The sequence below is a fragment of the Asparagus officinalis genome, unplaced genomic scaffold, assembly GCF_001876935.1.
Source record: "Asparagus officinalis unplaced genomic scaffold, Aspof.V1 AsparagusV1_Un461, whole genome shotgun sequence".
Classification (NCBI taxonomy): domain Eukaryota; kingdom Viridiplantae; phylum Streptophyta; class Magnoliopsida; order Asparagales; family Asparagaceae; genus Asparagus; species Asparagus officinalis.
This window is the reverse complement of record NW_017972726.1, coordinates 105,506-122,960: the sequence shown is the minus strand read 5'-3', so window position 1 is coordinate 122,960 and position 17,455 is coordinate 105,506.

The window sequence follows — 17,455 nt, the reverse complement described above, 5'->3', positions numbered from 1 at the left end:
TAGCAACTGTGCTAGCCCCTTCTCGCTCACCACTCTATGAATAGTGGTAGCTCTCTTTGATGCTGAGTTACCTGTCTGCAACATTATGAAGTGAGAAACATTAGATGCTAAAACACAGGAGGAGTCCCGATTTTGTTGAATATCAGATTGTTTCTAGCCTTTCATAAGCACTGGCAAAGAGTTGGGAAAAGAATGGCCCATAGGTGCCTATCTTCTTTACTTTCCAAGAAGTACCGTTTGGACTGTAAGATGGAACTGAAATCCTAAAGTAGAGGAGATCTCTGTAGGAAAAATATGAAAAAACTCCATAGTTGAATCGCATAAGGGCAGTTGTGGAATAGGTGGTCATCACTTTCAGGACCTTCATTGCATAGTGAACAAGTAACATCATCTGTCCACCCTTTTTACTATATATATATATATATATATATACACACAGAGAGGGTGAGTTCCTGTTCATGTATCGATCAAACGCATTATCTCCACCTAAGAATAGGGAGATGACTGCGAAGGGGAAAAAATGAATAAGACAACTTAGGCTAAAGAAGTTCTAGAGGATCAATGGTAGAGTATACATGGTATGGAGCTTACACAAAGCTCATAAATGTTGGAGCTTACATAGAGCTCATATTTACAATACAACCAAAATAGGATAAGACAGTATTGAAAAGCTTGTAATTACAAAGGAGAGTTTGTTCTTGCAAAAAAGCCATCATCAGAAGTTGTTTCCCACACGAGTCATGTCGTGGATGGAGTCATCTTGTAATAGCAACTGTGCTAGCCCCTTCTCGCTCACCACTCTATGAATAGTGGTAGCTCTCTTTGATGCTGAGTTACCTGTCTGCAACATTATGAAGTGAGAAACATTAGATGCTAAAACACAGGAGGAGTCCCGATTTTGTTGAATATCAGATTGTTTCTAGCCTTTCATAAGCACTGGCAAAGAGTTGGGAAAAGAATGGCCCATAGGTGCCTATCTTCTTTACTTTCCAAGAAGTACCGTTTGGACTGTAAGATGGAACTGAAATCCTAAAGTAGAGGAGATCTCTGTAGGAAAAATATGAAAAAACTCCATAGTTGAATCGCATAAGGGCAGTTGTGGAATAGGTGGTCATCACTTTCAGGACCTTCATTGCATAGTGAACAAGTAACATCATCTGTCCACCCTTTTTACTAAGGTTTATCTTAGTATTAAGCTTTCCCTTCAGAAGAATCCGTCAGAACACTTTCACTTTGACTGGGGTAACGGAGTTCCAAATAAAGTTGTAGTCTCTAGACTGTGTACTAATGCCATTGATGAAGGTGTATATAAACTTAACTGAGAATTCCTCAGAAGGATGGTATGACCACCATACAACATCCTTATCATGGTTAGGAGGAAAAGAGAGCCTAGATAGGTGGTCTCTAAGAGCTTGAACATTTGCGGAATCTCTGTTGGATATTGACCTTCTGATCAAAGGCTGCCATCTCCACTCATTGTTGTGGAGGCGGCTTTGGGACCTAACATTGAGGATGGACGATAATGCAATATTGTAGGCCCAAGGGAACAAAGATGCTGTAGAGTAATTGAACCTAACATTTGTCCTCCCAAAATCTTATCATGTCCCTAATTTTCATTGAACAAGACTCGCCTAGCTACAATAGAATGTATCCCTCCAAAATCTAGATGTTGAGCGGCATAGTGGCGTGCAGCTAGGATTAGTTTGGTTAGCTGAATACACAAAATCGAGAAGTTTACCCAGGAATGATTCACTATGTAGTACCTTCCACATCCATTTAGAAATAAGGGCAAGATTGAAATCATGGAGGCCGAGAACGCCCAACCCCCCCTTCTTTCTTAGGTTTGCAGATAAAACTCCATTTGACAAGGGTTTTACAAGGAGAGTAGGAGTCTAACCCCCACCATAAAAAGTTTCTTCTAATGTTGTCCATATCTTTAATTAACCAAGAGGGGAGTTTAAGAAGGGCAAAAAGTATAGGGGAATGGAAGATAAAACAGAGTTAATAAGGGTAAGTCTACCTCCAATGGAGAGTTGCTTACTTTTCCACAGGGATAGTCTCTTGGATATTTTATCTAACAAGGTTGCCAGTCTTGCTTAGTGAGGGCTCCCTTTTTTAGTGGAATCCCAAGGTAGGTGAAGGGAGGGGAGGTAAGAGTGCAATTTAGGGTGTTAGTTAGGATGACACCATTGGTAGGAGATTTACCAAAGTAGAAGAGGTTGGTTTTGAGTAATTTATGCCAAGACCCGATATGCCTTCAAACAGGTATAAAATGGATTTAGGCACAATAAAATCAGGGGTTAATGCTCTACACATGATGATAATATCATTGGAAAATTGAAGAGAGTGGACATTATTGAGCTCACTTTTAAGGTGTAGCTCAGAGAGATCTCCTCTCTCAACGTTGGAATAGAGCATTCTGTTGAGAACATAAACTACTAGGATGATTAGCATAGGTGAGAGAGGGTCACCTTACCTCAGTCCTCTAGAACAGTTGAAGGATTGTGTGGGAGTACCATTGACCGAGATGGCTAACTTAGAGGAGGAGAGGATGCCACTGATCCATTGGCACTATTTGGTGCCAAAACACCTAGCCTAGAGCAGACTTAGGACAAAAGACCAATTGATGCAATCAAATGCCTTCCTAAAGTCAATTTTAAGCATACAATTCTCTATACGCTTGGAGGAGCAAGAGTGGAGAAGCTCATATGCAATTGCACAAGACTCTAAGATAAATTTGCCACTTTAAAAGGCTGATTGGGTTAGATCTACAAGTGAAGATAGAAAGAGAGATAATTTGTTAGCTAGCACTTTGATAAAGATTTTGAATAGACCATTAATGAGACTAATAGGTCTGAAGTCCTTAACCTAACAGACACCTTCAACTTTGGGGATAAGAGAGTAGTTGATACTATGAAGGGGTGAGGAATCTAAGTGAAGAGCATCAAAGATAGCATAAATGTCCTCTTCAATTATCTCCCAAAACTATTGGTAGAAGAGTATTGAGAAACCATCGGGACCAAGACATTTGTCTGGGTAGAGACCAAAAATAGCACCCTTGATTTTCGCTTTGGAGAAGGGACAATCAAGGCTAAGAAGACCTTGTACGGGGTTGGGGTATAGGTGAGGCCAATCAATATTAATGGGAGTTTGATTCTTGGCCGATAACTGCTCTTTAAAGAAAGTGAGGAAGCATTTCCATTTGTTTTTCTCAGGAGAGATGTTGTAGTCATTGTGAGTGATTTTGGGGTTGAAGTTCTTCCTTCTATAGAAAGAGGTAGATTTGTGGAAGAAGGAAGTATTGTTGTCTTCCTCCTTAAGCCAGGCTGTTCCGAATTTTTGACGCCAAACAATTTCCTCTTGTTTAGCAATCTCAGACAATTTAGATCTAAGCTTTGTTCTAAAGGAGGTTTCAAACTCAGAAAGGGGTTTGATGTCTAGGGAAGCTTCCAGGGTTTGGAGAGAGGAGAGGATTTTCCACTTGGAGTTTTGAATAGAGCCAAGCACATGTTTCCTCCACCACTTGATTCTCTTCTTGAGAAGCTTGAGTTTGAACTTGAAAGCTATAATTGGATTACCATGATGTTAGAAAGATGTCCCACAAGCTTTGATAAAGTCTCCAAAGGAAGGGTGAGTGAGCCAAACCTTTTCAAATCTGAAGTGTGGTTTGGGGATTAGACCGCCTGAGTCTAAGATAATGGGAGAGTGGTCAGAGCAGGAAGCCGGGAAAGCATATTGAATTTATGTGGGGAAAGAAGATTCAAAAGCTCTATTGATAGGAAATCCATCACGTCTAGCAAGGCTGGGGTCTTCTCTCATGTTAGACCAGATAAATTGTTTGCCACTAAGAGGAATATCCATGAGGAACAAAGAGTCAACTACAGTTTTGAAGGAGTTGATGTCCATTATGGAACTAGTTCTACCTTTCCTTTCCCTAAGATAAAGAGTCACGTTAAAATCCCCAAAGAGGACTCAAGATAAAGGGAAGGTAGATTGGACTCTCTTAAGTTCCCACCATAGGACTTCCCTATCTTCTCTCTCTCACGAGGACCATAAACTATGGTTGTCACAAATTTCCAATTGCTGAGTTTGTGAACAAGAACAACCGATACAGAGAAAATACCTATGTAAGAGTCGATGCAGTCATAGATGTTACTGTTCCATCCTAGAGCACACCACCTCTAGACTCCTCAGCATCTAGTTTGAGCCAAGAGTTTATCTATTGCCACCCATGGCTAGCAGAGTTCTATTATTCACGGAATTAAATTTGGATTCCTGAAGACCCACTATGTCTAGTCTTGAAAAAAGGATACAATCCTTGACTAATCTCCTCTTAGTGGGATTGTTGAGCCCTCTAACATTCCATGAGCTTATCTTCATTGATATAAATACAATGGATACAACACAACCAAACAGAGGTAGCGATCATCCTAAGAAGATTAGGAGATCAGCTTGGCCCTTTCTACTTTTAAAGCCTTAATGTCACTAAAGGCCTCTAAAGGAAGGGGTTCAATCACCCTGCAGTTGACAACAATAGAAGAAATAGAATCTAATGACAAAGCATTAATAGACAAGCAGGGAGAAGAGGATGAATTAGACTGACCCTTTTTGAGTTGAGTGTGGGAAGCCTTGCCTAATCCAGCCAGGAATCTCCAGTAGGTCTTACGACCAAGGGAGAGAGGAGCCCTCCTACGCCTTCTGAGGTGGTGGGATCTGGATCTTTCAAAGGTTGGAGGTTGCACTAAGGAAGAGATGACATCAGTAAACATCCTCGCTGAGAGATTTGAGTTGGATTTGGGGCTCAAAACTAAGAGATTTGAGTTGGATTTGGGGCTCTTTTGAGATGAGGATGTGAAGAACCGCATAAGTCCTCTACTCGGTCCTACTTGTGGTCCCTTCTTGAGATGAGAGAAAAAGGAATCCCCAGCTATCTCGTGGTAAAAAACACTTTTACTGTCCACTATGATTTCTACCATGTTGAGGTAGTTGGGAACGGGGTGACTATTATGCTGTTGCAATGAAATGAAACATGGTCAATGACTTTTTTACCTTCACGTCCAGAGGCTGCTCAGACGAGACTGCTACACTGGTGCGATGTCAAATGAGAGAGGCCTTCGCAGCTCAGAGTCCCAATCTAGCGATAAACCCATGAGGTCCTTCCAAGAGAATTGGGTGGAGGAATAACCTTCATGCAGAAGGAATTGGATGCCTCTATTAGAATGAAGGGTCTCTTCTGTGATGTATTTGCGAGATTTGGCTTTGATGAGGACTTTTCAAGCATCGATATCCTCCATATACATAATGTTGTGTGAGAAAGCGAAGATTTTCTCGAACTCTTTGAGCAATACAGTGATAGAGTCCCAATCCCATAGATAGTGAAGGAGGCCTGAAAGTTTGATCCAGACTAGTTTTGGCTTTGGGAAGGCTAGGAGGCCTTTAGTTTCTGTCCATCGACCGAATGTCTCACCGAAGGATCCCATGTCAATGAACCCCATGAGGATAACTTGATCCCAAAGCTCAATGGAGGGAAATTCAATGTAGAATTTGTTATCATCTACTTGTAGGATCTGAAAATCCTAATCTTTGATGTTAAAACGGTACTCAAGCATTTCCTTGATCTCTGGAATGGAGGGAAAACCCATCCCAAAGGAGAGGATGCTGAAAGCGGAAAGCTTAAGGATTTTTTCTTTGACTGGGAAAGAGGTAGAGATAATGAGGATGGAAGTTGGCAGGGGACAGATAGGAGCAGGGCTAAGGCCAGAGGGGCATGCTCGAGAGGTATACCCTAACTGCTTGCATTTGAAATATCTAAAAGTTTCCAGGCTACAGGATCTCACCATATGGTCAAGGTCGCCATTAAAAGATAGCACCTTTTGGGATGATAGGGTGGAGTAGCCTTCAAGACTAATCTTGATTTGGGGACTTTCTTCTTGCGAACCACTATGGTCCAACCTTGATTGGAGAGGAGCTCCTTAGGATCTGCGACGGGAAGAAGACCTTTCTCTCGCTCGGGGATAAGGGGCTACTTGAAGAGGTCGGCAAAGGATGTGAATGGTTTGGGGACGGCGGAGGGGGGTTAGGGTTTTTTTGAGGGAAGGATGCTAAGGGTTTGGAAGTTGAGGCGGCAAAAGTTGCCCCTATATGTTTTAACACCCACGTGGTTCTATATGTTCTCATAAACCCAGAATATGAAGTCTACTTTAAATTTAAACCTATAACAAAAAATACAAGTGTATAAACAGCTACACACTCTGAAGTGTATAGCTATACATCTTATTGCATATAGCTATGCACTTTGTATTCTCTATTTTAGGTTTAATTGTAAATAAAATTTGTATTTTGCATGCATGAGAACGCATAGATATTCATGTTTCATATAAACCATTTTCCTAAACTTTGACAATACAATGCATTCACCTCATTGTAGTTCACCAAAAAAAAAAGTTCAGAATACAGAAACACACCATACTCTACAGTCAACTCCTCGAGTCAACTCCTGTAGTGAATCAAACACGGAACACAACAACAGATGCATATTTAGCAGAACAAGGCCAAACCGAGACTAATTTGATCAATTTTTTCTCGGACAAATAGCGAAATAAGTCTGTTTAGTAGTAAGGATAAAGAGCCAAGTTGCAGGTGCAAATGCTACCGGATTAGTTCCCCACTATCAAAAGGTACCTTCATCATCTTCACACTGTACAGCCTCAGCCTTTTCTGGTATTCTAAGATCGACAGGTTAAAATTGTGGTTCGAAGATGCGCACATCGCCACTTGAACAGATCCGCAATCTGCTGATCGGTCCCAAACATATTGAACAGCAACTTTCTCCATCTCAATGCCTTCACATCCCCTAGCTCTTGAATCAGCCGGCACAAGAACCAAACATATGAAGAGATCCCGAAATGTGATGAGTTACACTTCTCAAGTGCCATAAACTTTACGCACAGCCACTGTCTGAAATCGTCAAGAACTAGCATGGGCATGGAGAGCATTCCCTTGAAGAATCCGCTCTTGAACTCAAATGCATGAACTCAAATGCATCAAGATGCATGCTTGGAACTATCTTCTTCAGCTGTATTCCGACCTCCGTATGCTCAGTGGCTGATCGCCTGCTGCTTTTGTAGATATGAAAGGGAGGATGCTTCAGCTCATATCTCACGAGTCTCAACCAGAGGAAATTGAGGAGCTAATAATGTTGCACGCAGCGAAAATTTTGGCAGCACAACAAGAGAGTCAGGTCGTAATATGAAATTCTGTTTCACAAAGGAAACAAGAACCTTAAGCAAAATATCTCAACCAAGTGAGATATCAGCTCTTCCTCTCATCAGTTCTAGGACTGACCTGTAGAGGGAACCTAAAAGCTATTACAAATCACACAAATAGCGATATAACCAATTTTACGTGGTTCGACAAATTGCCTACATCCACGGGGCAAGGAGGGGGGATCTACTATTAGAGGGAGAGATTACAACTAGGGTTTATAATTACTCACAACTTAAACCTTCAAACAAACTCTCAGATCCCTCATAATATCTCTCTACAAAAGGATGCACAAAACCCTTAAAAAACTCTGCTTTTTCTCTTGAGTTTTTCTCCTGCTGCGATTTTCTCCTGTAGCTGCACAAACTCCTTTCACGAACTCCCTCTGCCTGCGCACTGTAGCCGCCAACAAAATCCTTGCACGCAAAACTAAGAAAAAAACCTAGCAAGCTATATATACATTTGTTGAATCGGGTGGGCCTCTGCAAAACATCTTCACGCGTGAAATCTTCACGCGGTTTGCGTCACGTGGGTGGCCCCCACATCTCCTGTTCACAATTCTCCACCTCGGTGAAGTTTTCCCAAAACTGAGCCGACATCAAAGCATCCAAATGTCCCACTTATTATGTCCAGTACGCCGTGAAACAATTCACGACAACAGACTCAATCCACAACAAGTCGGGAACCCAAACAAGAGTTCAAACAATCTCATCCCCATCGAAACCAATACCGACTGCATCATAAAGATTACCTACGTATCCTCTTGCCTAAGGAATCAAGCCTTACGTAGTTTACCAAAATGGCTGTCAACGGCCTCAACAATCACGAATGTGCAATAAATTTCGATAATGATCAAACTTGTTGCTCGGAACCATCTTTGTGAGCATATCCGTCGGATTATCCTTCGTGTGAACCTTCACAAGTTTCACATCACCATCTTCAAGAACATCCCGAACGAAGTGATAACGAACATCAATGTGCTTCGTCCGCGCATGAAAAACCTGATTCTTCGTCAAATAGATAGCACTCATGCTATCACAATGAATAGTGACGGATCGGTGTGATATACCAAGTTCCTCCAAAAGTCCTCGAAGCCAAATAGCCTCCTTCACAGCCTCTGTAACCGCCATATACTCTGCCTCCATCGTAGACAAAGCCACCGTCGACTATAAGGTGCTTCTCCAACACACCGACGCACGGGTCAAAGTAAACACATACCCTGTAGTAGACTAGCACTTATCCAAATCCCCGGCATAATCCGAATCAACATAGCCAAGGCATAACTGCCCATTTGTAGTGTCCCGCTTATAAACCAAACCAACATTGAGCGCACCTCTAATGTACCTCAAAATCTATCTCACGGCGTCCCAATGACCCACTCCTGGATCGTGCATGTATCTCGATACCATGCTCACTGTCTGTGACAAATCTGGTCTCATACATACCATCGCATACATCAAGCTTCCAACCGCACTCTCATATGGAGTCTTCGACATCAACTTTTGATCTTCAACTGTCTTCGGTGAAAGACCAACTGAAAGCTTCAAATTGGCTCCCAAAGGTACACTAACTGGCTTCGTATCCATGCTAACATGGAATTACTGTAGAACCTTCTTCAAATAAGCCACCTGTGTCAAACAAATTCTACCCTTCTTCTTATCTCTGTCGATCTCCATCCCTAGAATGTGCTTTGCCTCGCCCAAATCCTTCATCTCAAACTCATTTGAAAGCTGAACTTTCAACTCATCTATAGCCGACCTGGAAGTAGAGGCAACCAACATGTCATCGACATAAAGTAACAAATAGATGTACGCACCTCCTTTTAACTTATGAAAATATATGCAAGGATCAAACTGGCTCCGAGTGTACGAATGACCAATCATAAAACCATCAAATCGCCTATACTACTGTCGAAGAGACTGCTTCAAACCGTATACCGATTTCTTCAATCCCAATTGCTGAGTCATATATATTTCTTTATCAAGATCACCATGAAGAAATGTCGTCTTCACATCTAATTGATCTAACTTCAAATCATACTGTGCCACCAAAGCTAGCAAAATCCGAATCGAAGAATGCTTCACAACCGGAGAGAAAACCTCATTATAGTCAATGCCTTCCTCCTGTGTATAGCCCTTTGCAACCAACCTAGCTTTGATCCTCAATGGAGTGTCCTCAATACCCTTATTCTTTGTGTATACCTACTTACAACCAATTGCCTTCCGCCCCTTTGGAAGCTCAACCAGCTCCCATGTATCATTCTTATGGAGAGATTCCATCTCCTCTTGCATAGCTACCTGCCATGAATCAGCCTTCGAACTCTGCTCATCCTCTCTGAATGTAGTAGGTATCAACTCATCGATACTCTCCACCAGAAGTGCATATGCAACTATGTCGGCATACCGTGCTGGCATCTGTATGTTTCTCCTCTGTCTCCGAACCGCAATAGAATCCTGAACCTGAGCCGTCGGTCCCTGATCCTGCATAACTGTACTCGTATCCTCCGTGTCAACATCGTGCTCGCCTGGCCTCACCACAGTCGGCACTCTAATGGATACTATACCATCTGGATAATGTGGAGCTGCATCGATCTCCACCACCTGTAATATCTCCTCCGTCGGGTCACTCTCCACCTGATGAGAGCTGGGAAGCTTCAAGATAGAAGCCTCATAAAATGTGATGTCTCTACTCAGCACAATCTTCCTATCAACTGGATCCTAAAGCTTGTATCCCTTAACACCGCGCTTCAATCCTACAAATATAGCCTTCCTAGCTCGAGGTTCCAATTTATCTGTTCTCACATGATAAAATGCAGGGCACCCGAATACCTTGAGCTGGTCATAGTCGTGTGCTGTCTCTCCCGACCACTACTCTATTGGGGTCTTCCCCTCAATCGCAGATGAAGGCAGCCTATTAATAAGGTGACTCGCATATATAAGTGCCTCAGCCCAAAAGATAGTCTCCAAACCACTCTGTGAGAATAAGCATCAGATCTTCTCCAGTAAAGACCGATTCAACCTCTCTACCACCCCATTTTGCTGCGGTGTATGACTAACCGTGAAGTGTCTCTCTATGCCCTCGTCTCGACATAGCTGCTGAAAGGGGTCAGAAGTATACTCACCACCGTTGTCGGATCACAATGTCTTGATCTTTCTCCCAGTATGTAGTTCTAATCTCCTTTTTCACTCCACAAATATATCTAGGGCTTCACTCTTCTTCGTCATGATGTACACCCAACAACGCCTAGAATAGTCATCAACGAATGTGACAAACCAATGTCGACCACCAAGTGATGCAGTCTTGGTGGGACCCCAAACGTTTGTGTGCACGTAGTCCAGGATACCTGTTATCTAATGAATGACAGTCCCGAACTTCACCGTCATCTTCTTGCCAAGAATACAGTACTCACAGAACTCAATCTTCCCACTCTTGGCTCCCTTCAATAGCCCCTGCTTGCACAATGTCTGCAGTGACTTTTTACCTGTGTGCCCTAACCTATAGTGTCAAAGTCTGCTCATGTCCGCTTCTGAAAAAGCCGAAGCAACCTGGCCAATCTCAGTGCTTCCCTTCAGATAATACAAATTCCGATTGCGGACTCCCTTTATCACCACCAATGATCCATTAGTAACCTTCGCTACAGCGTTTTCGAAAGTCACCTTGAATCCCTTCGCCTCCAAAGCTCTAACTGAGATAAGATTTTTCTTCAGTTGAGGAACAAATCTCACCTCCTTCAACTCACGGACTACTCCATCGTGCATTCTAATCTGCACGGTATCTATCCCACAAACACCACAGGATTGATCATTTTCCATGACAACAACACCCCCGTCGACTTTCCCAAAAGATGCAAACCAGTCTCGCCTAGGGTCACATGATAACTAGCGCCGGAATCAAGCATCCAATCTGATGCATCCACATGGTTCACCTCTGGAGTAATCAGTAGAGAAAAGCACGAATCATCGGAATCATCGCCTTTCGCAATATTCACCTCATTGGCCTTTGGGCTTTTTTTTCTTGCCATTCTCTTTCTCCTTGAGCTTCAGACAGTCTCTCTTCTAATGTCCATGCTCCTTGCAGAATGCACATTGGTTCTTTACTAATTAGTGGTGGTTTTTTGACTTTGACCTCCCTCTATTACCACCTTTCGGATATGAGCTTCTACCTCTTGTCGACAAGGCCTCGCCTGAAGTGTTAGCACGAGAAGTCCCCTTGTCATTCCTCCTCAAATCGTAATTAGTCAATGCGTTAGTCACTTCACTATAGCTGATAAAAGATCTCCCGTTCAACAAAGTGAGCATGAAGGTATCATACTCCTCATTCGGTAAGGAGCCCAATAAAATAATCGCCTTGTACTCATCCGATATCTTCTCATCAACATTCGTCAAGTCCGACAATAACTTAATGTAGTTGTTCACATAAGTCGCTAGCGAGGTGCCTCTGGACATCTGAAATCTGAAGAGTCTTCGCAGTAAGTACAACCTGTTCTCAACACTCTTTGTGAGATACTTATTGTTAATAATTTCCCACATCTTCATTGCAGACGTCACCCTAATCACATCATATTTTAGCTCCTGTTCCAAATAGGACCTGATCACCCCATAAGTGTTCCTATTCATCTTTTCCCATACCGCCTCTTCATATTTAGGTGGCCTCTCGTAGACCATGATGGTCTCCTCCAAATTCTGAGCATTGAGCGCATCCTGTACGTCGCTCATCCACAAACTAATGTTAATTTTACCGTCATACTTCACCACACTAATCTTAGTATTCTGAAAACGAACTTGTATTGTACTCGCTATCGACTTGCTGTTTTCACCTTCTTCTCCCATTGCAAACTAACTCCAAATTATAGAGAAACAACAGATTGATAGAAATTAGGAACCACCCAACTGAACCCTAGATCAAATTCCAAATAGATCTCCTGTCCACACGAGGAAAGCGAAATCTCTAACGAGAACTCCTAATGCTATCTCTACCGAAGTCTAGAACTCCAAGAACCAGGCTTCACACAAGAATCTTCCTTCACCAAACTCCAAAACCCTAGATCTGAAATCTGGGCTCTGATACCACTTGTTGCGCTCAGCGAAAATTTCAGCAGTACTTCGGCAACACAACAAGAGAGTCAGGTCGTAATAGGAAATCCTGTTTCACAAAGGAAACAGGAACCTTAAGTAAAATATCTCAACCAAGTGAGATATCAGCTCTTCCTCTCATCAGTTCTAGGACTGACCTGTCGAGGGAACCTAAAAGCTATTACAAATCACACAAATAGCGATATAACCAATTTTACGTGGTTCGGCAAGTCGAGGGAACCTAAAAGCTATTACAAATCACACAAATAGCGATATAACCAATTTTACGTGGTTCGGCAAGTTGTCTACGTCCACGGGGCAAGGAGGGGGGAGATCTACTATTAAAGGGAGAGATTACAACTAGGGTTTACAATTACTTACAACCTAAACCCTCAAACAAACTCTCAGATCCCTCACAATATCTCTCTACAAATGGATGCACAAAACCCTTAAAAAAACTCTGCTTTTTCTCTTGAGTTTTTCTCCTGCTGCGATTTTCTCCCGCAGCCGTACAAACTCCTTTCACGAACTCCCTCTGCTTGCGCACTGTAGCCGCCAACAAAATCCTTGCACGCAAAACTAAGAAAAAAAACCTAGCAAGCTATATATACATTTGTTGAATCGGGTGGGCCTCTGCAAAATATCTTCACGCGGTTTGCGTCACGTGGGTGGCCCCCACGTCTCCTGTTCATAAATAACTCTATTCAATATCATAGATGCCAAAAGTGCTGAGGTGATAAATACAACGGAGATCTGTCATCGAAGGATTCGTATCTCCTTGGACATGGAAAAAGTTTCGGTGGATGAATTTGTTGATGTTTACAAACCTTAAGCTAATTAACACATCATGCATCACGAAAGGAAGCTGATTCTCTAGCAAAAACAAATCCTTCAAGATCTTGCTACCATCTGGTGCTGTTATCCTTCCGGAAGAATCCATGAAATGGTGATGGAAGTAGCCGTCAAAGAGCATCATGTTGATGAATTCCTCATCGGTGAAATCCCCAATATCATCATAACACTCCTTCACCTCATCTGCTGCTGCTTGAATTTTTTTCATATAATGTGGGATCCGGATAACTATACACATGCAATAGGTTAAATCCACACTTAGATTATATACAACGGTAATAAAGAATTTAGTAAACATAACAACAATTTTAGCGTTTACCAAATGGATTGTGTTTGTAGTTTTGTTACGCCTTTCTTGATCAATGGCGGAAAGTCAACCACACCGTACGACCGACAAGAAGCCCCTGTATATCATCCCGCGGCTACCGCATAAAACACAAATTCGACATGTCTCTTTAGCTAGATTGTTAGGACCGACACTAGGATCTCGGTAAAAGAAAACCACACAACAAATAGTGTAAGTATGCAATATATCATACCTTGGATCTAATCAGCCATGTCTCTTCAAGGACCTTTGATCCCTCGAAGTAGCGTACATGAACACCGCTGTCTACCCTCGATTCATCACACTCTTAAATCCCATCCTTGACATAAATAAGAGTTGGCAAAGCTATGCAATCAGGAGACATGTCAATCGATCTTCCTCTAGCCTCGTACAGATGATCGTGTTAATCACTAGCTTTCCTGACACTGTCCCATATGTGCTGTCTTGTCTTATTATCTTGGCATCAAGGTGAAGTAAGGATGAGATGAAATCTTTATTTCTCAGGGGGGATATGTAAAGAAAATTCTTGATAAATTTGATATGAAGGATAGCAATCTTGTAAGTACTCCTGTTGAATGTGGAGTCATGTGGTCCAAAAAAGATGGTGTAAGCAAAGTTGGTGCAACTTATTTCAAATGCTTGGTTGGTAGTCTTTGCTACCTTACCTACACAAGGCCCGATATTCTCTCTGGTGTTGGGCTCATGAGTAGATATATGGAAGATCTGTTGTCTTCAGACTTGTTGGTAGCAAAGAGGATTCTTTAGCACATAAATGGTACAATAGATTTCATTTGTTGTATTCAAGTTCTAACAACTTTAAACTTGTTCAAATATTAATAGCGACCGAGCCGAAGATGTTGATGACCAAAAGAGTACAACTGGTTACACCTTCTTTATCGGCGATACTGCTTTTACTTGGTCTTCAAAGAAGCACTCGATAGTCACTCTTTCAAACTTGTGAATCCGAATATGTTGTTGAATCATCGGGTGTCACTCATGCACTTTGGTTGAGAAATTTTCTCAAAAGAGCCAACCAAAATTTGTGTTGATATCAAGTCAGTTATTACACCTTCGAAAATCTAGCGTTTCATGAAAGGAGCAAACATATTGATACTCGATATCATTTTATCCAAGATCAAGTAAAGAACAATGACGTTGAGCTCGAGTTTGTGAATTTGCAAGATCAAGTGGCTGGCTTATTTACTAAGTCATTAAAGCATGATGTGTTTACTTTATTGTGAGGCTAGCTCAGCATTATCACATTTAAGGGAGAATGTTGAAAGTAAACTTGATTGATTACCTTGAGAATTGAAAAGATTATTTAGTTATTTGAGGAGTCAAATACATGAATATATTAGATGCATGAATATTGTGGGGAAGTTCAAGAGTATTTGTTAGGAAGTCTAAGAGTCATTATAATAGAATATATGTGTGATTTGTAAGTTGAAAGAAGCCAAGCAAAAAGGGAAAAAAAATCCAAAGAATAACTTTATTCTCTCCAAATTATTTATCCTAGGCAAAATATTGTTATTAATTACGGCATACCAAGTTCTCTTATAAATTCTTCATTATTTTGTATAACCAAAGTTTTATGTACCAATTTGAGGAGGAGGTGAAATGGTATAATGTAGATATTTTATTTTAAACTGAGAAGATAAGTGAAACTTGGCAACTAAAGCTTGGAATGTTGAACTTATGATATATTTTATGGAGATAGCAATTAGCTCTCATTATATTGAAATACATTTGTTCAATCACATCCTTATTTTATTGTACAGTTTTTCTGCGAGAGCTTTTAGTTGTGCAGAGTAATATTGAATTGCACATTGTGTTTTTAGCTGTGGAATACATAGTTTCACCAAAGTATACATCACTAAGAGAAACTTAAATCTATGAAGTCGTAGTAGAACATACTTTTCATGTCTGGATTTAAATTTTCCTTTAAAATGCAAAACAATTAAATTTAACATCTCATCTATGAGGGACTCATCATATTTGAGTTAAATAATCGGAACAGAAGAAGGAAAATAAAATTATGCTATACATCCTTTTTATTGGTTCATTAATTTATTCTTGAGAAACCTTAATAAATTTCAGGTTATGGATGAACCTAATGGATTTAACTAAATCAAGGGCAAAAAATTATCGCTTAAAGGAAACAGATAATTGGATATTGATATTATAATATGGATATTCTAGACTTCAAAGATAGTCCCAATGTTTACAAAATCTGATTTTAGGCTCTAAAATCCTTATGAAATTATATCCTTTTCTGTTTTCATATGACACATTACAATACAGTTTGACAATTATCAAATATATTTTGGGAGGAGCTGATTTATTTTTGATACTAGTGCCTTATTGAACTTATGCGACAAGTTACCCCTAAAGTGATATTGGGGAAATTAAAGCAAGCTTTTCCTAACCGAAAATTTTCAGCAAAAGAGTGACTGGCTCCTGAGATTCACACGTCTATAAATACGACTTCCAATAACTTGACTGGATTCTTTTACCTTGTATAACACCTTAATGGTTGTTTACTTGCTACTTTTTATGCCATTTTTATGTGATTTGTTAACTAATTTTATTCATAAGTCTTCAGGGTCCATTGATAAATATCTTTCCAGAAACTCAGTTTATGATTCTTCTATAGGTGCTTGTCCCCATGTGCTTCATTCAACATGTTCAACTGTTGTTGTTGAGTCAACTGCCATTGAGATAATCAATGTTTTCCCTCTACCCTTGCAGAGTACAGAAAGTCATGAATTGCAGGTTTAAACAAATCTATTTATCTTTGTTGTTATGTGTTTGGTCTGTCCATAGTATGAATGATTTAGTGAGTGCATCGTAGGTACTAACTTCAAAGCTCATTGCAGGCAGCACTGTGCAATGCCTACATTTGAATTGCTAAAATTTGCCCACTGCATATTTGGAGGCCTGGAATGCTAGCTAGTGAATATCCTTTGCTTTCCATAACCTTGTTTCTCATTGATAGAATGCATTCGAGTGGTGATTAGTACTCGTGCTTCTGATTGTGCTAGAGTGGATGACCTTAATTGCCAACGCAAAACATTCGTTGTCCCAAAAGTTAGTAAGAAATGATCAACCGAAGAGAGTATCTATCTTCAGCTGAAGCGTCAAAAGACAAGTGAAGTTGTATTAATTCCATCAACTAATGAACACATTGGTGTTGAAATTACTGAATATTCTCCATGCGAACAAGAAAAATAGTGTGCAAGCGTTCTCCACTCTCAACTCGCTTCACTTGTTGATTGTCTAAATCCAGATAATGTTGAAGTTTCATCTTTGATGCCAGAAATTGCTATAGTGGCTCTTAGCCTCCTCTGCATTGCATTTCATGGCATTCCAGACACCAGCTCGTCAATTACCATTTTCCAGCAAGTGCTCTCCTGGATAACTCAGATCGATATGCAGTCAGGTCTCGGAGAAGCTCCATCAGTGCTACCAAACTTTTTTTTAATGTTTAGTTCTTCTTTTTAAGTCCCAAACCTAGTTAATATTGAAATTCTGCAGGTAAAGAATACAGGTCAAACTCAAAGTTGAGTTCGCAATCTATTTAGAGGCTGTTCAAAGCTTATTAGTATCTAGAGGTTTTGGATCTTCATCTCTTTTGGCATCTTACATTCAGAAAATATTTTTTTGGCTAATTACAATCTTTTCTTGTGATATCTTCAAATTATGTTTGTAACAAACATGTAAATAAGCCGTATAACATTGTCTCACTGTCTTATGTTTAAACAATAATTTCGTTTCCCTAGACCAGATCAACTCACTGTTCTTTGTCCCAAGTTACCTATATATTTAATGATGAAGGGTTAAGTTGCTTAACCTGTCCTTGGAAGAAGAACATTAGCTTCTATATCATTTTTGGCATTTGAAGGGGCTAAAGGTTAAGGAAAACTTTCTATAAGAATGGAGGTCT